The following is a 24,170-nucleotide window of genomic DNA, read 5'->3' on the forward strand; positions in this document are numbered from 1 at the left end:
GAGAAACAGTCAGACAATCCTGCCATCATATTCTTCAGAGCAACATTATTAGAATTATTATTAGAATTATTTCTTTCCAAACCACACTTGCTTCCTGACTAACTCATGAGCGAGACCAACACATCCTGTCAGTGTATGAGAATGTGCAAGAATGGAAGAAAAGGAATCTGAGGATATTTCCCAATCAAATGACTTTTAATCAAACTGTATTCACCACACTCTCCAACGCCAACTATCTAATGGGTTCTGCACTTGGCTTGAATCCTTTACACCCACACTTAAAAATATTGTTATTAAGTCTTTGAGAATTTCACACAATGTATTTAGATCACATTCACCCCTGTCCCAACTCCTTCCATACTCAACCCTCTTTCCTAACCTTCCTATCCACCCAACGTTGAGTGTTCTTGTTTTATTCTTCTCTGCATCAAATTTAGTTTGTGTTGCTCAATTAGACTTGGGAGTGGCCCTGGAGTATGCTGGACCTACTAGGTCATTCCCACCAGTGATAAAATAGAGCCAACACTGTCTCTTTCAGAAACTATCAACTACCAATAGCACCTCTTCAGCTAGCGGGGAGATTTGTGTTCACCCCACCTCCACATCCAGTCTGGAAATTTGTATAACTTGAGCTTATGCAGATCCTGTTTATGCTGCCACAATTACTGTCAGTTCGTATGTGCAGCTGTCCTGCTGTGTATGGAAAACTGCCCACTGGAGCAATAGTGTCACAAAATAGTTGTGAGAGTAGCCAACCACTTTCTAATTAAATCTAATGCAGGCTATGTAAGTTGGACCACATTCTTAGTATTAAGTAGGTCAAGAAACTGGTTAGATAGGTTATAGACCCTAGGAGAGAACCTAGTACTATTATTCTACTAAGTGGACATAGTGCTAGAAGGTAGAGAGATGATTCAGTGGCTAAGAAGAACACTTGCTGTTCTATAGAGGATTCAGTTTCTATTCCCAGATTCAGTTTCTATTGACCCAGTTACTGTGGTCAATAACTATCTATTATTCCAGCTTCAGAGGACCTGAAACTCCCTTCTGGTCTCCATGGGCACTGTATGCATGTGGCATACAGATACATGTAGGTAGAACACCCCCTACACATATAAATGAACAAATCTTTAAATAGATACAGTATTCAGTGACTTCTAATGATTTATTGCTCTAACCATGAATTATTGCACATTGTAACCCTCATTTGGGAAGCTGCTTTTTGTAGCAGACAGCAAATAATCTGCCTGTACCTTTGTATTCTTGCAGATATCTGTTTTCACAGACTGTCTTGAGCTGTCTCATCAGGGCTTTTGCAATAGCCCCTGAGACTTGTGCTACCTAACACTGGTTCACTGTTGGAAGAGAGCAAAAAAGGCTATAATAAGTACAGAATTTTTTTTTTTCGAGACAGGGTTTCTCTGTATAGCCTTGGCTGTCCTGGAACTCACTCTGTCGACCAGGCTGGCCTCGAACTCAGAAATCTGCCTGCCTCTGCCTCCCAAGTGCTGGGATTAAAGGCGTGCGCCACCACTGCCTGGCCCAAGTACAGACATTATTAACATGCCATCTTGCTGTGCTATATTCCCCATCTTATTTTATTCTCCAAAGGCTCCTGATTTCTTCCTGTCATTTAAAATCTAGACCTTTGTATGATGTGCAAGATCTCCTCTCTTCAATGCCACTACACCCAGTCTTCATCTCTCAACCACAATCCCCCAGAAGTAACTCTTCTGATCCTTTTGCTTGTAGAATGGCTCACATAGAAATATAACATGTTAATAATTTCTGTATTTATTGCAGATTTTTTCTCTCTCCAAGAAAATGATATGGTTCTGAAGGTTAGAATCTAAATCTTACATCATAGTGTGTCCTCCAAACATCCAGAAGAACGCTGGGAGATAGTTGAAATTCATGCAGTTTGCAGGTTAACTGACATTGGGAAGAAGTATGACTTATGAAAAGAAATTTGATGTTTTTTTTTTTTTTTTACCTAGGATGTCTGTGAAACCAAAACAACTTGATGTTTTCAAAGTACCTTAATGGGCCCAATAGTAGGGAAAACTAAAGACATAAAGGGATTACAATTTGTATTACATTTATTTATTTATAGGTATGTGCATGTGTTCACATGTGCTATGATTCATGTGTGGAGTTAGAAGATAACTTGTGAAACTTGTTTCTCTCCTTCTACCATGTGGGTTCCATGGACAGAACTCAGGTCTTCAGGTTGGAGGAAAGTGAGTTTACCAACTGCATCACCTTTAAAAATTATTTTAAATTTTATATACATATCTGTGTTTACATTCCTTTTCTTCTTTCCTCCAATCAAGCCCTCTGTGTTGTGTCCCCTTGCTCTGCTCTCTTTCAATTTTATGACTTATATTTCTCTAGCTATTACTGTTATATGCATAAACATATATGAATAAATACATAAATACATCTTTCTGAGTCCATTAGTGTTGCATATATATATATATATATATACACACACACACATATGGCTAACCAGTTGGTATTGGATAGTCAACCAGAGGCTCATCTCTGGGAAAAATGGATTCTCTCTCTCAGCAGGCATTAATTGCCTGTAGATCCTCATTTAGGTGTGGGGCTTTGTGAGTGTTCTCCTGTGTTGGTATGTCATCAGTATGCAGTTCTTGTTTTAGTGACCATATTGTTTCAAGTTCACAGGTGCAGATTTTGTCATAGAGAAGACTTAGTTTCACAGCAGATGTGATCCAACTAGGCCAACTTGATGGTCCCAAAAGAGACTTTCTTAAAAAGAAAATGTCTTCTGAAGCAACAAAAGCGACTATCGAATTAGGCATAATATGGACAAGATCCTTGACTTTGTGCATAGATAAATTTAAAAAATATTTTTAATGTACTATTTGAGAATGTTTATACATGTATACATGCATTTTGGTGATATCTACTATGACTCCCCATCTCTTCCTTCTGCCACATTTTACATTTGATGATATCCACTAACCCTCCCAACTTCAGATATTCTATCATTCTACACACACACACACACACACACACACACACAGAGAGAGAGAGAGAGAGAGAGAGAGAGAGAGAGAGAGAGAGAGAGAGAGAGCTCTAATTAAATTATTCTCCCTGTATGTTCATGGGTACATAGGATCATACCTTGGAAGGTGGCAACCTACTAGGGATCACAGGCCTGAAGAAACTAACCCTACCCCCACCAAACTTCAATTACCTCAGCTAGGGATGGAGCTTCATAAGTCCCTCTGAAACCCATGCTGGAATTTTGAATTTCTTCTCATTATGCAGATCTTGTATAGGCAGCCAGAGCTGCTGTGCGTTCATGAATATGGTAACCTTGAAATGTCCAGAAGATACTATTTTGCAGTAGTCTTCCCCAGCCTTAGGCTCTTACAATCCTTCTACTTCTTCTGAGATCTACACTAATCTATGGGTTTGAAGATCAGTGTTGAGAAGACGGTTTGATACCAAGTAACAACATATTAATAACAGTAGGTTCTCTCCAACCATGAGTTGTCTGGTAGATTTACAGTACAAGATATGAATTTCAATCTATCAAATAGGCCTTGAATAAATCAGAAAGTGTTTGGTGACCCCCATAGTCTCTGTAATGTGAAGGTCATAACTTTTTTACTAATGGCTATACCTTTCTAGGCCAGTTGTTATTGTAGCTTGCAGTGATTGTAGCTGGTTAAGACTTGTTGATGACTTTTCTCTCCAAGCACCATGTATAACATGAATAATAATGGCAAATGATCACACTAGTGAGGTAGCATAGTAATGGTGAAAAAGTACAATAATCATAAATTATCCTACTAGTAAGGCCAGATAGTAATGATAGATGGTTATATTAATAAGATGGGATAGTAATTATGAATAGTCATAATAGTAAGGTGGGGTAAGAATGATCATAATAGTGAAATGGGATAATAAAAATGATTATTATAGGGAGGTGTGATAATAAGGAGTTGTTGTAATAGTGATGTGTGTAATAATAAGTGAATGGGCTTAGCAGTGTTGTTGGCCCATGATAGTAAATGAATGATAGCAATACTGAGATAGGATAATAATAATGAATAATTACAAGTTATGATAAATATTTTTGTCTTTCTTTAATTCTCATTCTAATATAAATAGTTTTAAATTTTGATATACTAATAGGACATAGGTATTTCAGGTAAATAATTTGAGTAAAGTATAGTTTTTGTCTAAAAGGAAGAATTTTACATATTGACTTGAGAGAGTTATGTGGCATATCGCTAAATTCAGAAGGTGACAGATATTTAATGCACACACAATTGAAAAATATCCCGGGGAACACCCCTCTAAGTCCTGCATTTGCTTCTGAGCCCACCATCACTGCCTTCTTCCCTGCATCTAGTAGACCACTGAAGAACCAAAAATTAACAGTAATACTGTTGAGAGCTTCAGAAATACAAAAGGCAGTGAATAAGAATGGAAAACGCTTTCAAGAAGGCATATAGAGATCCCAATTCCAACCCAGCCTCACTTAGTCTATCCTAAGAATCTTAGGTTTATTGTTTACCTACTGCATGGTAAGTGCTTAGATCCTCACATGGTGCAATGCAAGAAAGAAATATATGACTATTGGAAATTAAATAGACAGAAAATGATATTAGGAACTATATAAACCCAGGAACTATTCATGTACAGAGGATCTCTAATGGGTAGAGTCTAGTTTTGGGGAATAATCAGCTTGACAGATGTTCAGATTAAAGGAGCATATAATGAGCCAGTCAGAGATGTGGAGGCCTGGGAGGCAGCAGCAACTGTAACAAAGAAGAGAGCTTAAGAAGATGTTGGAATGTCAGTTAGAAGCTGCCCAGCTTTATTCTTAAACTCTATATTTTCAGGATTGGGGGGTGGGGAATAAAGCTACCAGGGTCCTACAGAGTTCAGACTTTATTTGGTACTTGCATATGCTTATCCATTTTAGAATGTAAATATAAGGGAAGGTCATTGTGGATGTAGCATCTTCCATGTGGCAGGGAGTTAGTTGGGAGACTCAGGTCTCTGATGCCCTAATTCAGCACTGGATGAGGAGTTGGGAGAAGTGGGTGCTGTATGGAAACTGCTTCTTGCTGCTCATGTGACTGAGCGTGCCAGTTCTATGGCTTTAGTTTTCTCTGCTATGAAGTAGGATTCATAATGAGTCCTTCAAGTGATCACTTAGAGGATTCAATGATGAGTGGTCTACTCATTATAAAATTGATGTTTGGGGTAGCATAGATGTGAAGAAGGTTCCATTGGCTTTTGAGTTAAAAGAATAACTTTTTAAAAAAAGGGATCTTTGATCTTTTTTTCTCTAATGAGGATCAGGGCTAGGACTTACCCATGAAATTCTGCTCCCTCACCCCCAGATACCCATGTCAGCCCTCACAGATAGTGCTATGGGCTTTGTATACTTTTTACACTTAACTTCATTTCATTGACTGAACTGAAGATTTAGGTCTGTAGAAACTTGCCATCCATCTGACACACACAGGAGGGAGAATGGCTAATCTCCCTAGTTCTAGCATATTGTGATGTATCAGACAAATAGACTAATTGAAAAGCTTCACTAACTTCTTCTGCTCTGAAGGGCCTCAGGAGGCATCCATCCAGCAATGGTCCCTACAGAGGTAGACAGAGCAAGAACTGGGGTTGAAAGCCCTAAAAGTTTGCTAGCAGAATCCTCTAATTAGTTCCCAGGTGAGTGTTCAAGATACTATGGCCCAGGGACTGAGGGAAGGAGAGTTGTGAAGTCTCCTGCATTACTACTAATAAGGCCAGAGGGAAGAAACATGCAGACAAGATTTATTTTCTTTATGGTTGTTAGGATTCAGAAAACTAGCTCCTCAGAGAGTAGAGGGGCCAATTAGCCACAGGTAGTTACAGTAGTCATTAGCAAGACTCATTAGCCACACATTGGGTGGAGGGGAAAGGTATCTGTTCTATGCATGTAAGAAAATGTAATAACAAACCCTATTTTGTATTAATGTATTAATCAAGTTTATTAAAATATTTAAGAAACAAAGCCACCCGGGCTTAAGTCAACTTCCTTGATGTCATAAGGCACTGTGCTTCTTCCTTTTTTAGGGGGGTCAGGGACTGATTATTGGTGTTACACCTTCCTCCTTAATTCACGCACACACACACACACGTTTCTGTTTGCTATGTCTTCTTGCAATCACAGTCTGTATTTTCTGCATTTGTCAGCCAATAGCTGTATAATGATTTCCTCACACAGCCTTACCTCAGCCCTATCTGTGGTTTGGCAGGGTCTTGGTACAATGCTGATCTACGTGAGGGAGAGCATGTGCTGTTTTACTTTCTGAACTTGGATTATTTCACTTATTAGATATTTTCTAGTTTATTTTTCTCTGAAAATATTTTCATTATCTATGAACTTGACAAGTTATTAACTGGATACACTGTAGCACTTTTCTATCACCTTGGTGTTAGAAGAGTGCTTTCCTATTCCCAGATAAACCTTTGAAATTGTCAGTTAGAATCTACAACACAGTGTGTATCAATATTTCCCTTGCTGCTTTATTTTATACTTCTTTATGAGTAAGACTAAGAGACTATTCCTATTGTAACACAGGCAATGAACATATGTTCCTCTCATCTGTTTAATGATAATGGTGCTTTTAAAATGATGTAGTGTGTGTGTGTGTGTGCATGTGTGGAGGCCAGGGGACAACTTTGTTGAGCTGGTTCTCTCCTTCCATCTTTACTCTGTTCTGACCCTCAAACTCAGGTCACCAGGCTCACACAGCAAGTACCGCTGTGTGCTGAGCCATCTTACCCACCTAATGGTGTTTTTTTTTTGTAGGAATTTTCTATATATCTAAACATGGAAACATTCATGCTATGACTTCTGCCTTTGCTGTCACACTTGAAAATATCTTTCTTATTTCAAATTTTGTAAAAAATAACTGATACTTTCATGACTTTTTAATAGAATCTATGGCTTGAGAGTATGCCTAATAATTGGAAATGGCCCTTTACCAAACATCAAGTGTGTGTGCACATATATGCCTGCTTCTGATCGTGCCACCGTCTACCACTTTACAATAGTACTCACATCACATCCTGAAAAGTCCTGTCATGACTCTCATTCCTCAAATGTTCTTACACTCTCTTCTCCATTTTAGCTACAACTTCATTTGGTCAACTGCAATTTTCTCCTATTGCAATTTTACTTAGAACTATGCTAAATTTATAGGATAACTTTGGGTGGGGGTGGATTGACAGTGTACCAATATTGATCTTTTTAGATTAGGGACATGAGATAGTCTATCCCTATATTCAAATGTCACTTTTAGAGAAGTATTAAAGTCTTTCCACTTTTTTTTTTTTTACAATCTAACATTTTTCGACAATATACTTTGACCATATTCTTTCCCCTGCTTCAACTCCTTCTAGCTCCTACCCACCTTCCTACTCACACAAATCCATGTTTCTCTCTTTTTCAAAAAAGAAAAAAAACAAAACAATAAAAAACAATCAAACAACATAAAAACAGAAAAACTGAAAAAGAATAAGGTTAAAATGCCAAAATAAAAGCTAAAGTACACACACACACACACACACACACACACACACACACACACAATCATTTTCTATATTTTGTGTTGATCAACCAACTACTCCTGGGCATGGGGCCCAACTTGGAGTGTGGTTGATACATTCTGTGACACTCAGTTGGAGAAAACTGATTGTTTTCCTTTTCTAGCAGCTATTGACTGAAAATAACATCTTGGGGTAGGACTTTGTGTCTACTTCTCCTCTCAGTCCTGGGACCTCATCTGGATTGAACCTGTGGAGGTCCTATTGCATGCTGCTGCAGTGTTTGTGAGTTCATTTGTGTATTGGACCCATTGTAACTGGAAGTCACACTTTCTTTGGAGCCATCCACTACCTCATGCTCTTAAAATCTTTCTGCTTTCTCTTTTAATCCATGAACCTTGAAGGGAGGGGTTTAATGAAGATATCTCATTTTAGAGTCTTTTTGAAATGAGATTCTTGTTCTGCCTAGGCTGGCCTTTAGCTCTCTTGTTTCTTCCTACTGTGTGCTAGAATTACAGTGTGTGCCCCAGCTAGCCTTAGAGTTTCCCCAGTTTTTTCCTTTTTTGTTATATGGTCTCACTATGTAGCCCTGGGTTACCTGAAAGTTGCTAAGTAGACCTGTTTGGCCTTGAACAATAGAGCTCTACCTGTCCTTGTTTCCTGATTACAGGGACAAAAGGGATGTACAAAGCAAGTCTCTACTTTTTTAATGTTGATGTTACTTTGCTGTTATGAAATGAAAATTTTAATATGAAATATGAAGATGTCAGGCTCTTTTGTGTATGTTTATTTTATTAATTCTGTATGATTCATTGTTACCTAACAAACACTAGAGACCTGAAACACAGAAATACAAAACATATTTATAAATTTACATGATGAAAACTGATGAAATGTGAAAGGTACCAAGATTAACCTACCCCCCCCCCCCCCCGCCCAGGATACAATTCACAGAACTCAAGAAGATTAACAAGCAGAAGGGCCTAAGTGAGGATGCCCCAATCCCACTTGGGAGGGAGAAGAAAGCAATCATGGGAGGCAGAAGGAGGGAAAGACCTGGGTGGGAGGGGGGACAGGGAAGGGAAAAGAGGAACATGATTAGATACGGGAGGGGGGCAGAAGGAGTGAAACCCTGAGGGCCAGCAGAAAGAATGGAAACAGGCAACTTAGGGAGATAGGAGGTGAAGGGTTCTCTCTATAATGTTCCAGAAACCTGGGAGGTAAGAGATGCTCAGGACTCAGAGGGAGGGACCTTAGATGAAATGCCCAACAGTGGGGAGAGGGAACTTGTAGAGTCCACCTTCAGTAGAAAGACAGGGCATCAAGTACAGGGATGAAGTTGCCATCCCACAGTCAAAAACTCTGATCCAGAATTGTCCTTATCTAAAAGAACTGCAGGGACAAAAATGGAGAAGAGAATGAAGGAAAGGAGGTCCAGAGACTGGACCAAGTTGGGATCCAGCTCAAGGGGAGGCTCCAAGGCCTGACAGTATTATTGATGCTATGGTGTGCTTACAGACAGGAGCCTAGCATGACTGTCCTCTGAGAGGTCCAACAAATAGATTAAAGAGCCAGATGCATATACTTAGACCCAACCAAAGGACAGAAGCCAAGGACCCCTGTGGTTGAATTAGGAAAAGGCTGGAAAAAGCTGAGGAGGAAGTTGACTCTATAGGAAGACCAACAGTCTCAACTAATCTGGACCCCTGAGATCTCTCGGAGACTGAGCCACCAACCAGGCAGCATGCATTAGCTGATACAAGGCCCCTGACATATATAGAGCAAAGGATTGCCTGGTCTGGCGTCAGTGAGAGAAGAAGCACCTAACCCCAGAGAAACTTAAGTCCCCAGGGAGGGGAGAGGTCTATTGAGGTAGGGGGTGGTTGGGACATCCTCTTGGAAATGGGAGAGGAGGAAAAGGATGAAGAACTGTTGGAGGGTGGACTTGGAGTAGAACAATGACTGGACTGTTTAAAAGATTAAATAATAATAATAATAATAATAATAATAATAATAATAATAATAAAAAATACTTATTAAAAAATAGAACTCAGTGGGAATAGTTCAATCAAAAAGTGGAAAAAAAATATCAAAATATCACAACATTTCCAGTAGCATTACTGAGAAGAAATATATCTGGAAATACATTAGAATAGTAATTTCTAAGAAAACATTGTTTTAAAATTTATCATAAACAGTCAAATCCCAAGCTAATCAATCATGACTTTTTCTGCTGAAAGTAAGCATTCTCTTCTCATGGGTCCCCTTCTTTTCATGAAAGTTTACCTCCTTCAGTCTTACCTAGATATCCATACATAAAATATTGGAAGTTAGTATCTGCATGTGAGAGAATAGAGGGTGGTTATTCTGAGTCTTGGCTGCTTTGCTTCCTGTACTATTTTCAACTTCTGTCTATTTTCTTGAAAATTCTATAGTACCACTTTTATTTATGGCCAAATCATTAGGTGAAAAATAATAAAACTAGGGAAGAATTAATTAAATGTGGAAAAAAAGAACATGTAAAAGACAACCAAGGTTGTCTAACCCTTAGTCACCAAACTGCAGAGAAACTTAAGTCCCCAGGGAGGAGAGAGGTCTATTGAGGTAAGGGGTGGCTAGACAAAAACTAGACAAAAGACCAAAATTAGTACAACTAGAGGTAAAAAGAGGACATTATAATAGACACAGAATTCAGAGGATAATTGGGGCATTCTTTAAAAATATGTATTTCAGTAGGCAGGAAAATGGAAAAGTTTCTACTAGATACATGTAGACCTGAAAAATTAAACAAAAGGGGAATTCAAAAGCTTATATAGCTGTAAAAAACTAATCATATTGAATTAGTAATGTTTCCCAACTAAAAAAACCTTAGTCCAAGATGAAGTCACTGCTGACTTCTACAAGACCTTGAACAAACTAACACTAATGTCCATAAATTATTTCGTAAGATAGAAGGGAAGGAGTGGGAAAACTGCATTTTATGAGAGCAAAATGTACCACCCTGATACAGAAATGGATAAGGACATCACCACAGCAAAACTATAGGCCAATCTCTTTGATGAACATGGATGCAGAAACTCTCAATAAAAACAAGTCAAACTCAGCATCACATCAAAGATGACTACCTGGGCTTTATTCCCGGGATGGCAGGGTGATTCAATGTATGCAAATCAATAAATGTAATTCATCATATTAATAGACCCAGAGGTAGAAATTACATGATTAGGTCATCTCAACAGAGGAAAAAATTCCTTTGATAAAATTCAACATTCCCATAATCAATACATAGTGCTGAAGAAAACTAGGACGAGAAGGTAAACACATGGACAGTCTAACCAACACTAAACCAAGTGAGGAAAAACTCAAAGCTTTTTCAATAATAGCAGGAATGAGACAAGAGAATCACTTTTCCTACTCTAATTCAATACGTCCTTGGAGTCTTAGCTGAAACAATAAGACAAGAAGAAGAAATGAAAGGGTAGGAAAAGAAAAAGAGGAACTGACTCTTTTTGAAGATTATATGATCCTCTACGCATGATACCCTAAGTACTCTATCAGAAAACAATAATAATTAAGTAAAATGGGCCAACCTAGAGAATGAGAGACATAGGGTATGTTGGAGGGATAGCACCTGGGAGGAGCTGGAGGGAAATGAGGATGGAAAGTGATGGAATTCCATTTCCACTAAAACATATTTAAAAACTAAAAGTCAAATAAAAATTAATAACCATAGGTACACATCCTAAGTATATTATGGTAGTGTGTTAAAAACACAAGTAAACATACCAAAGCCCTGGAATCATATGAACATCCCTCAAACACAACCAAGCCTGTATCACTCATCTCAATTACAATGAGTTACAAAAAGTAGCAGGACAGAAAAGCTGTCCTAGAAAAGTCAGCAGATAAAGCCAGGATACATCTCCAGATATATTGAAACTTAAGAAGCATCGGCTGAGAGAACACAGGGTCCCCGTCATGATGGATGTGCTCTAGAGCACGGATGAGCAGCCTGTGCTCCCTGGCTAGAGGATGCTTCATGTCCACAATGCAGAAGGCACTGAGGCAGTGAAGTTGGAACAGTTCTATTGTGTTTGTACTTAGCATGGCCATTAAGCCCCAAGAGTGGTGGGATGCATCAGACCATTCTTAATGCTTGATGTTAGACATGTAATAATATGATAAAGAAAAAGCAGCAAAATTACAAGAACTATAATAACTATAGTCCATATTCAGTGTGCCTGCAATTTTGAGAGTCCTTCAGTCCAGTGATTTTTTGTCTACTGACTTCATATGTTATGTTCAGTTAGAAAACTACTTCTGGCCACAGAATTATCTTTTGCTATTGACACGAATTCTTCCATTGTTCTGTTTATTTATTTACCCCAGATTTTATTCCCCTCCCATTCCACATTCTGACTGTTCCACATCCTATACCTCCTCCCCACTCCCTGTCTCCATGGGAATGTCCCCACTCCCCACCTCCCACCCCACTAGACCTCTAAACTCCCTGGGGCCTCCAGTCTCTTGAGAGTTAGGTGCATCTTCTCTGACTAAACACAGACCCGGCAGTCCCCTGCTGTATATGTGTTGGGTGTCTCATATCAGCTGGTATATGCTGCCTGGTTGGTGGTCCAGTGTTTGAGAGATCTCGGGGATCCAGGTTAATTGAGACTCCTGATCCCCCTACAGGGTCACCCTCCTCTTCTGCTTCTTCCAGTTTCCCCTAATTCAACCACAGGGGTCAGCAGTTTCTGTCCATTGGTTGTGTGTAAGTACCTGCATCTGCATTTAACTCTTCCAGCTGCTCGTTGGGTCTTCTGGAGGGCAATCATGATAGGTTCCTTTCTGTGAGCATTCCATAACCTCAGCAATAGTGTCAGGCCTTGGGGTCTCCCCTTGACCTGGATCCCACTTTGGGCCTGTTGCTGGATCTTCTTTTCCTCAGGCTCCTCTCCATTTCCATCCCTGCAGTTCTTTCAGACAGGAACAATTATGGGTCAGAGTTTTGACTGTGAGATGGCAACCCCATCTCTCACTTGATCCCCTGTCTTCCTGCTGGAGGTGGGCTGTATAAGTTCCCTCTCCCCACTGTAGGGCATTTCATCTAAGTTCCCTCACTTTGATTCCCGAGAGTCTCTCACCTTCCAGGTCTCTGGTACATTCTGGAGGGTCCCCCCAACCTCCTACCTCCTGAGGTTGTCTGTTTCCACTCTTTCTACGGGGCCTCGGGGCTTCAGTCCTTTTCCTTCACCCAATACCACATCATGTTCCCCTGTTACCCCCTCCCCATTCACTTCCCTCCAAGGTCCCTCCATCCCCTCCTGTGATTGCTTTCTTCTCCCTCCCCAGTGGGACTGAGGAGTACTCATTTGGGATCTTCAGCTTGTTGACCTGTTTGAGTTCTGTGGATTGTATCCTGGGAATTCTGTTTTTTTTTGGGGGGGGGCTAAAATCCATTTATTAATGAGTACATGCCATGCATGTCCTTTTGGGTCTGAGTTACCTCACTCAGGATGATTTTTTTTTCTAGTTCCATCCATTTGCCTGCAAAACTCAGGATGTCCTCATTCTTAATAGCTTAGTAGTATTCCATTGTGTAAATTAACCACATTTTCTGTATCCATTCTTCTGTCATGGGACATCTGGGTTGTTTTCAGCTGCTGGCTATCACAAACAAGGCCACTATGAACATAGTGGAACACATGCCCCTGTGGTCTGGTGGGACATCTTTTGGGAATATTCCTAAGAGTGGTATTGCTGGGTCTTCAGAGAGATCTATTTCCAATTTTCTGAGGAACCTCCAGATTGATTTCCAGAGTGGTTGTACCAGTTTGCAATCCCAGCAGCAATGGAGCAGTGTTGCTCTTTCTCCACATCCTAGCCAGCATATGCTGTCACCTGAGGTTTTGATCTTATCCATTCTGATGGTGTAAGGTGTAATCTCAGGGTCATTTTGATTTTCACTTCTTTGATCACTGACTTTGAACATTTCATTAGGTGCTTCTCAGCTATTCAAGATTTCTCTGTTGTGAATTCTTGGTTTAGTTCTATACTCCAGTTTTTGATTGGGTTGTTTGGTTTTTTGGTGATTAGCTTATTGAGTTCTTTATATATTTTGTATATTATCTCTCTATTGAATGTGAGGTCAGTGAATATTGTTTTCCAATATGTAGGTTGACAGTTTTTTTTTTTTTTTATTGGCTATGTCCTTTGCCTTATAGGAGCTTTCCAGTTTCATGAGGTCCCATTTATCAATTCTTGATCATAGCGCATGAGCCATTGGAGTTCTGTTTAGGAAATTTTCCCCCTGTGTCAATGAGTTCAAGGCTCTTTCCCACTTTCTCTTCTATTAGATTCAGTGTATCTAGTTTTATGTTGAGGTCCTTGATCGACTTGGACTTGAGTTTGTGCAAGGTGACAAATATGGATCTATTCTTTGCTTTGCTTTGCTTTGCTTTGCTTTCCTTCCTTCCTTCCTTCCTTCCTTCCTTCCTTCCTTCCTTCCTTCCTTCCTTCCTTCCTTTGTTCCTTCCTTTCTTCTTTTTTTTCCAGACAGGGCTTCTCTGTGTAACCCTGGCTGTCCTGGAACTCACTCTGTAGACCAGGCTGGCCTCAAACTTAGAAATCCACCTGCCTCTGCCTCCCAAGTGCTAGGATTAAAGGCGTGCACCACCACTGCCCAGCTATTTTTAATTTTCTACATACCGACAGTCAGCTAGACCAGCACCATTTGTTGAAGATGCATTCTTTTTTCCCATTGTATATTCTTGGCTTCTTTGTCGAAGATCAAATGCCCATAAGTGTGTGGTTTTATTTCTGGGTCTTCAATTCTATTCCATTGATTAACGTGTCTGTCTCTGTTCAATACCATGCAGTTTTTATCACTATTGCTCTGTAGTAAAGCTTGAGGTAAGGGATGGTGATTCCCCCAGCCATTCTTTTATTTTTAAGAATTGTTTTCACTATTCTGGGTTTTTTGCCTTTCCTGATGAATTTGAGAATTGCTCTTTCCATGTTTTTGAAGAATTGTGTTGGGATTTTGATGGGGATTGCATTGAATCTGTAGATTGCTGTTGGTAGGATGGCAATTTCTTACTATGTTAATTCTGCCAATCCATGAGCATGGGAGATCTCTCTATTTCCTGAGAACTTCTTTGATTTCTTTCTTGAGAGACCTGAAGTTATTGTCATACAGATTTTTCACTTGTTTGGTTAGAGTTACTTCAAGATATTTTATATTATTTGTGGCTATTGTGAAGGGAGCTGTATCCCTAATTTCTTTCTCAGCCTGTTTATCATTTGTATAAAGGAAGGCTACTGATTTATTAGAGTTAATTTTATATCCAGCCACTTTGCTGAAGTTGTTTATCAGCTGGAGAAGTTCTCTGGTAGAGCTTTTGGGGTTGCTTATGTATACTATCATAATTTTGCAAATAGTGATACCTTTATTTCTTCTTTGCCAATTTGCATCCCCTTGATCTCTGTTTGTTGTCTTATTGTTCTAGTTAGCACTTTGAACACAATATTGAATAGATGTGGGGAGAATGGGTATCCTTGTCTTGTCCGCTATTTAGTGGGATTGAGTCAAGTATGTCTCCATTTAATTTGCTATTGGATGTTGGTTTGCAGTAAATTGCTTTTATTATATTTAGGTATGGGACTTGAATTCCTGATCTTTTCAATACTTTTAAATGAATGGGGGTTGTATTTTGTCAAATGCTTTTTCTGCATCTAAGGAGATGATCATGTGATATTTTTCTGTTGAGTTTATGTAGTGGATTACATCCTAGTCCTATCCTTATGCATAGTAATTGTCTATTCAGAAGGCTTGTCATAGAAGGTTTTTTACTTTAAGCCCATTTGAGTACTAAATAATAATAATAATAATAATAATAATAATAATAATAATAATAATAATAGATAAATAGACTGGGTTTGCTGACAAATATATTTATTCTTCATATATACTCAGTTTCTTGTATAGAGAGGGCTCTGATTACATCTTGAACAATGGGAACAGAAGCTTTTGACAAAATTGTTGCCTTGTTAGGATCATTGCAAAGGCATCTTCAACTTGAACTGGTTTCTCTACCTTCAAGTTTTTAGGATTGGATGGAGATAAGTTTTGTATGTATATTCTAGGCTACAAGGACATGTTTTCTGCTGTCTCCTTCAGTCACTGGAAATGAAGCCCATGACCTAGGGGAAAAAAAGTGGTGTCTTCCTGAGAGATGCCCATTCTTTAACTTTTTTCAGAAAGTCCTCCTTTATGGTAATGGTGGCACAGAAATTGTGGGAGTTGCCAATCAATGTTGGTACAACTTGAGGCCCTTACTAGACCAGGAGCCCAATGCCTGACAGTCTGAATGTCTATTGACCAGAGGCTAGATAACCCAGGGATCTAAAATATAACCAAACACAACTGGAAAATTTCAATGCAATGATTCCTAATGGTACTCTGCTGTACTTACAGATCAGTGCCTAGCCCAGTCATCATTAGAGTGGTTTTACCCAGCAACTGATGCAGATGCAGAGACCAACAGCCAATTTGGGCAGAGAACGCCTGTGCTCAGGGAACCCCACGGAAGAAGGGGAGGAAGGACTGTAGGATTCATAAGTTCAAGGATACTACAAGAACATGGCCCACAGAATCAACTAATAAGGGCTCACAGAAACTGAAGTGGAAGTCATGGAGACTTTATGCATCTGAGCTAGATCCTCTGTGTATGTGTTAAGGTTGTTTAGGTTAGTGTTCTTGTGGGATTTCTAATAGTGAAAGTGGGGGATATCTCTATCTTGTCTGCTCTTGGAACCCCTTTCCTCTTCTTGAGTTGCCTCATCTGGCCTTGATATGAAAGCTTGTGCTTAGTCTTATTGTAACTTGTTATGCCAGGTTCAGCTGATATCCTTGGGAGGCCTGCTGTTTGAAGAAGGGAAATGGAAGAGGAGTAGATCTGGAGAAGAGGGAAGGTGGGTAGGTGGGGAGGACTGGGAAGAGTGGAGGGAGAGGAAACTGTGGTCAGGATATAATGTATGAGAGAAGAATGAATGAATGAATAAATGGCCTACAGGAATTTGTGACCACCAAAGCATCTGTACTAGAGAGTACTGGAAGCAATGTTGAAGAGGATAGACATACTCAAGAAGCTATGGGGAAAAAGGAATGAAGCTAGTGTAGTGGGAGAGTGGTTATGTAAAGTACAGATGAGAAAATAAATGCCATGAAATCAATAAAATGACAGCAATTAATACACGCTCTTCAATAATAACTCTGAATTTTAATGACCCAAATTCCATAATCAAAAGATACACATTAGCTAATTGTATTATAGACCAAGACTCATCTTTTTGTCTACGAAAACATATCTCACCTTCAAGAATAGGCATCACCTTAGAGAGAAAATGCAGAGATATCCTAAGCAAATGGAACTGGAAAACAACCATGAGTCACCATTTTTTATATTTGAAAAAATAGACATCAAGCTCCAGACAACTGGAGGTATATCTAAACAACAAAAGTTAAATCAAGATGAGATCCATACTTTAAACAGATCAATCATAAGCAAGGACATTGAAGCAGTAACTAAAATAAGATGTATCCACAAGAGACTTTTACCACACATTTAAAGAAGAACTAAAACCAATAATCCTCCAACTGCCATACAATATAAATACAAGGGGTAGGGTACTTCAGAACTCCAATGAAAACACTGATACTCTAATATCAAACTAAGATGAAGACTCAACAAAAAAGAGCAGAACAAGACCACTATTCCTGATAATCATCGAAGTCATATTTTCTCAATCCAATACTTACAAGTAGAATGTAGGAAAACATTCAAAACCAATGATGATGTAGTTGGTTTAATCTCTCAGATGCAGGGATGCTTAGACATGTGAAAAACAACAAATGGACTTAAAGACAGTTACAGCTACCTAATTTCTGGCAAGGATGTTAAAATACATACTGGAGAAAGAAGAGTGTTTTCAACAAATGATGCTGGGGAAGGGAGAGGTCTATGTGTAGAAGAATGAATCTTTTTAAAAAAATATGTATTTATTTTATGTGACTACACTGCTGCTCTCTTCAGACACACCAGAAGAGAGTATCTGATTACATTACAGATGGTTGTGAGCCACCATGTGAGTGCTGGGAATTGAACTCAGGACCTCTGGAAGAGCAGTCAGTGCTCTTAACCACTGAGCCATTTCTCCAGCCTGAAAGAAGGAATCTTTATCTATCCCTTCATTCAACAAAACCATCTATAATTGGACCAAAACCCTCAATATATACAAGCACTCTACTAACTGAGCTCAATCCCCAGCAAGAAATTATTAAAATTGTAAAAGAGAAGGCAGAGAATGTGTCACAACATGAAGGCACAGGTATGGACATCCATGTCACAACATGAAGGCACAGGTGTGGACATCCATGTCACAGCATGTAAGCACATGTATGGACATCCATGTCACAACATGAAGGCACAGGTATGGACACCCATGTCACAACATGAAGGCACAGGTATGGACATCCATGTCACAACATGAAGGCACAGGTGTGGACATCCATTTCACAACATGAAGGCACAGGTAAGGTCATCCATGTCACAACATGTAGGCACAGGTGTGGACATCCATGTCACAACATGAAGGCACAGGTAAGGACATCCATGTCACAACATGAAGGCACAGGTATGGACATCCATGTCACAACATGAAGGCACATGTATGGACATCCATGTCACAACATGAAGGCACAGGTATGGACATGCATGTCACAACATGAAGGCACAGGTATGGACATCCATGTCACAACATGAAGGCACATGTATGGACATCCATGTCACAACATGAAGGCACAGGTATGGACATCCATGTCACAACATGAAGGCACAGGTAAGGACATCCATGTCACAACATGAAGGCACAGGTGTGGACATCCATGTCACAACATGAAGGCACAGGTATGGACATCCATGTCACAACGTGAAGGCACAGGTATGGACATCCATGTCACAACATGAAGGCACAGGTATGGACATCCATGTCACAACATGAAGGCACAGGTATGGACATCCATGTCACAACATGAAGGCACAGGTAAGGACATCCATGTCACAACATGAAGGCACAGGTAAGGACATCCATGTCACAACATGAAGGCACAGGTGTGGACATCCATGTCACAACATGAAGGCACAGGTAAGGTCATCCATGTCACAACATGTAGGCACAGGTGTGGACATCCATGTCACAACGTGAAGGCACAGGTAAGGACATCCATGTCACAACGTGAAGGCACAGGTATGGACATCCATGTCACAACATGAAGGCACATGTATGGACATCCATGACACAACATCAAGGCACAGGTAAGGACATCCATGTCACAACATGAAGGCACAGGTATGGACATCCATGTCACAACATGAAGGCACAGGTGTGGACATCCATGTCACAACATGAAGGCACATGTATGGACATCCATGTCATAACGTGAAGGCACAGGTGTGGACATCCATGTCACAACATGAAGGCAGAGGTAAGGACATCCATGTCACAACATGAAGGCACAGGTGTGGACATCCATGTCACAACATGAAGGCACAGGTAAGGACATCCATGTCACAACGTGAAGGCACAGGTAAGGACATCCATGTCACAACGTGAAGGCACAGGTAAGGACATCCATGTCACAACATGAAGGCACATGTATGGACATCCATGTCACAACATGAAGGCACAGGTATGGACATCCATGTCACAACATGAAGGCACAGGTATGGACATCCATGTCACAACATGAAGGCACATGTATGGACATCCATGTCACAACATGAAGGCACAGGTATGGACATCCATGTCACAACATGAAGGCACAGGTAAGGACATCCATGTCACAACATGAAGGCACAGGTAAGGACATCCATGTCACAACATGAAGGCACAGGTATGGACATCCATGTCACAACGTGAAGGCACAGGTATGGACATCCATGTCACAACATGAAGGCACAGGTATGGACATCCATGTCACAACATGAAGGCACAGGTAAGGACATCCATGTCACAACATGAAGGCACAGGTAAGGACATCCATGTCACAACATGAAGGCACAGGTAAGGACATCCATGTCACAACATGAAGGCACAGGTGTGGACATCCATGTCACAACATGAAGGCACAGGTAAGGTCATCCATGTCACAACATGTAGGCACAGGTGTGGACATCCATGTCACAACGTGAAGGAACAGGTAAGGACATCCATGTCACAACGTGAAGGCACAGGTATGGACATCCATGTCACAACATGAAGGCACATGTATGGACATCCATGACACAACATGAAGGCACAGGTAAGGACATCCATGTCACAACATGAAGGCACAGGTAAGGACATCCATGTCACAACATGAAGGCACAGGTGTGGACATCCATGTCACAACATGAAGGCACATGTATGGACATCCATGTCATAACGTGAAGGCACAGGTGTGGACATCCATGTCACAACATGAAGGCAGAGGTAAGGACATCCATGTCACAACATGAAGGCACAGGTGTGGACATCCATGTCACAACATGAAGGCACAGGTAAGGACATCCATGTCACAACGTGAAGGCACAGGTAAGGACATCCATGTCACAACATGAAGGCACATGTATGGACATCCATGTCACAACGTGAAGGCACAGGTAAGGACATCCATGTCACAACATGAAGGCACAGGTGTGGACATCCATGTCACAACATGAAGGCACAGGTAAGGACATCCATGTCACAACATGAAGGCACAGGTGTGGACATCCATGTCACAACATGAAGGCACAGGTGTGGACATCCATGTCACAACATGAAGGCACAGGTAAGGACATCCATGTCACAACATGAAGGCACATGTATGGACATCCATGACACAACATCAAGGCACAGGTAAGGACATCCATGTCACAACATGAAGGCACAGGTAAGGACATCCATGTCACAACGTGAAGGCACAGGTAAGGACATCCATGTCACAACATGAAGGCACAGGTATGGACATCCATGTCACAACATGAAGGCACAGGTAAGGACATCCATGTCACAACATGAAGGCACAGGTATGGACATCCATGTCACAACATGAAGGCACAGGTAAGGACATCCATGTCACAACATGAAGGCACAGGTAAGGACATCCATGTCACAACATGAAGGCACAGGTGTGGACATCCATGTCACAACATGAAGGCACATGTATGGACATCCATGTCACAACGTGAAGGCACAGGTAAGGACATCCATGTCACAACGTGAAGGCACAGGTATGGACATCCATGTCACAACATGAAGGCACCGGTATGGACATGCATGTCACAACATGAAGGCACAGGTAAGGACATCCATGTCACAACATGAGGGCACAGGTATGGACATCCATGTCACAACATGAAGGCACAGGTATGGACACCCATGTGACAACATGAAGGCACAGGTAAGGACATCTATGCCACAACATGTAGGCACAGGTGTGGACATCCAGGTCACAACATGTAAGCACAGGCATGGACATCCATGTCACAACATGAGGGCACAGGTATGGACATCCATGTCACAACATGAAGGCACAGGTATGGACATCCATGTCACAACATGAGGGCACAGGTATGGACATCCATGTCACAACATGAAGGCACAGGTATGGACACCCATGTCACAACGTGAAGGCACAGGTAAGGACATCCATGTCACAACATGAAGGCACAGGTAAGGACTTGTGAAGTAGCACTATGGTTGCTAGGAAATAGAATCAACAATAGGTAAATGGAACCTCTTGAAACTGAAAGCTTCTCTACAGCAGAGAAAACCGCCAATGACATGAGAGGCAATTTATAGAATGAGAAGGAATATTGCTGGCTACGCATTTGTCGAAGATTGATACCTAGAATACATAAAAAAACCAAATATCAGAAAATGAAGCACCCAGTAAGAAATTGTTACTGATCTTCACAAAGAATTCTCAAAAGAAAAAAAATGTGAAGAGTTAATAAACACTTTAAATGAATTTACTATCATTAGCCACCATGGAAATGCAAACTGAAACTACTTTGAAGTTGTATCTCACCCCAGTCAGAGTGACTATCATGAAGAAATCAACAACAAATACTGACAAGCATGTGGGTCCACTTTTGGCAAGAGTGCAAATTAGTGCAGCTACTATGAAAATCACTGTTGAGTTTCAAGAAAGCACCAGAACTAGAAATACTGTATGGCCCTGTTATTCCACTTCCAGCCATGTACCTGAGTACTTTTCATCCTACTATTAAGATACTTGCTTATCTTTATTTATTGCTGCTCTATTTACTGTAGCTAGAAAATAGAATCAACTTAGATGTCCATCAACTGATGAATAGATACTGATGCACAACATGACGGAAATTTATACATCTGTAAAGAAAAATGAAGTTATGCAATTTTCAGGAAAATGAATCAAAGTAAAAAACATACTGAGTGAGCTAACTTAGACACAGTAAAACATGCACTGAATCTTCCCCATCATATGTGAATTGCTAGCTTTGAATGTCTCATCTTATGTGGTCCTGAAGAGGCCAGAAATCCAGAATTAGGTCACTGAATGGGGAGGACTTAAGAGGGTAAAGTATGATATCAAAGTGGAGGAGAATTATAATGGAAACAGAACAGTTTAGACAGGTGGTTGTGGAAGAAGGAACAGGGAGTGTTAGCCAAAATGAAGGGGGCATAAAAAAGTCATGTGTCAACCTGCTATTCTGTAAGCAAACTAAACAATAATATTGTTTAAAAAGTTTTAAAGGAAGATGCACCAAATGGCTGTAAAAAGCTGCTTCTAGAAACTGTGGATTTTTAAACAAAAATACAAGGGCCAGATATAGTGTATCTCTTTATGAGTGGTTGGTCAGATAGGTCCCAGACCTTTCGCAAACCAGACAGGTTCTTGCTAGTCCTCTTTATGGCACACCAGAATTAGACACTATGACCTTACTTGTGAAGACACCATGTATTTTATTTATATAATGCAGAGGAATCAAGCTGGCACTGAGTGAAAAGCTTCCACTTTGCTGGCTAGTTTTCATAGTGATGGAAGGTTTTAGGTAGCCTACTGGGGCAAAAAAGACATCCAAGATTCTATCCAGCTGGGACACTAGGAACTATGTTATTTACCTGCCAGGCAAGCTGTACTCCTTTGTGCAGTAGCTGAATGACTGTTGTGAGGGCAACCAATTCTCTGTATTTGAGGTCTCCTGTATAGGAAGGAATTCATACCTGGTACTGTAAACCATTCAAAATCCTCTGGTGGAGGATGTGACAGCCGCTATGGGAAAACTTATTTCAGTTGTTTAGGTAAGTTAACACAACATTGAACTAGCTTCTAAATATGTATGTATATGTTCATAGAGAATTTCCACTCTTAGCCTTAATCTGAGAGGCCTCTCTCTCCAGAGAGCTACAGTGAAAACAGACCTATGACTGCACAGAGAATAAGTGAGAGTTGAGTATGTATCCCTAAGTAAGACATTAGACCGTCCCTTCCAAAGCTCATGGAAATTGTGAAAGAGAAAGCAGAAAGAATGTAAATACCAGGTGATAGGAAAAAAAGACTGCAAAACGCAGTATTCTGGGCAGTGCACAGTCATTGAAGCCATGAACTCTCATCCACTTCAGATGAGGCACTGGGTGTGCACAAGAATGGGGCCATCAATAGCCAGGAATGGTTGGAGGAAGGGCTCAGAGGATCCTCCTTCTCACCGATATACTACTTCTATGGATAGATCTAAAGAAAATGGAAGTCATTGCCTTCAGTTGGATGAATGACTTTGTGAGGATAACCAATTACCTCAAAGCCAATTTCCAGTAATTGTCTGGTGACCTTAGTAGGATCCAGGGCAGTCTCAGTGTCACACAGACAGCCCTAGTTAAGCTTAATAGCTCATAAAATAAAACAAAAAAACCCCATAAATTTGAGAAAAGGGTAGCCAGAAGTGGGGTGGGGGAGTCTGATAGGGTTGGAAGGGAGACATGAAGGGATAGAAGGAGAGAGTATCCAGCACGCATTATATACACATATAGAATCATCAAAGAACTAAATTACCAAAAAGGTCAAAAAGTAAAGTGACAGCAACAATATCTAAATTAATATCTGATAAAGTGTAGATGGCATGTCTCTCTCTCTTGTAATTCATGCCAAGGAGACAGAGATTCCTCTGGTTGAAATAAACTGCAGGTAGTGCCATTGTTGTGCACTAGGCCAGTGAAGGAAAGGGTTAAGTTCTTGAGAGATCTTGGAAGTGATAGCCAAGGCATTACCATTTTGGGATCTAAGTATGCAGAGGCACCCCTAAAAGTGGCAATGATGGGAACCTTCCTGTGCAAAGCCTACCACAGAGATAAACACAATTAAAGAGCAAAGTAGGAGAATATAACCTGAGATTTTGTCAGAAGCCAGGACCCTTGCCTCTTACCCTCACCCCTACTTCTCCCCACCTGCACAATGTCTCCTGCAGCTTCATCTCCCTAGCAACCACAAGGTTCTGCTTGATAGTTACAAATAGATTTTT

Source organism: Arvicanthis niloticus, chromosome 6, assembly GCF_011762505.2.
Source record: "Arvicanthis niloticus isolate mArvNil1 chromosome 6, mArvNil1.pat.X, whole genome shotgun sequence".
NCBI classification, from domain to species: Eukaryota; Metazoa; Chordata; class Mammalia; order Rodentia; family Muridae; genus Arvicanthis; species Arvicanthis niloticus.